The sequence below is a fragment of the Brachyhypopomus gauderio genome, chromosome 1 (genome assembly GCF_052324685.1).
Source record: "Brachyhypopomus gauderio isolate BG-103 chromosome 1, BGAUD_0.2, whole genome shotgun sequence".
NCBI lineage: Eukaryota > Metazoa > Chordata > Actinopteri > Gymnotiformes > Hypopomidae > Brachyhypopomus > Brachyhypopomus gauderio.
In genome coordinates, this window is record NC_135211.1 from 50,223,073 (window position 1) to 50,223,372 (window position 300).

Genomic DNA, 300 nt, shown 5'->3' on the forward strand with positions numbered 1-300 from the left:
TGCAGGCTGCTACAGAGAAACCCTGTCTGCTGGTGAAAGTGCAGGATTATTTCTCTACCTCGCTTTAAGAGTTAAAGACCAACACAAACGACCAGAGCTCTGTTGTTTTCACACTTTGACCACAGTATCTTATTTATAGAAGATGCCACTGCTGCTTGGTCACTTCCTTAACTGGCAGCAGCACATTAATTAAACTCAGTCAGAAAACATCACATGAGTAAAGAAGAGCAGCTGTACTGTAGTGTCTTCACACAGAGACACTAGAGTTTAGGGTTTGATTGAGTCTGTGATAGATTAGCC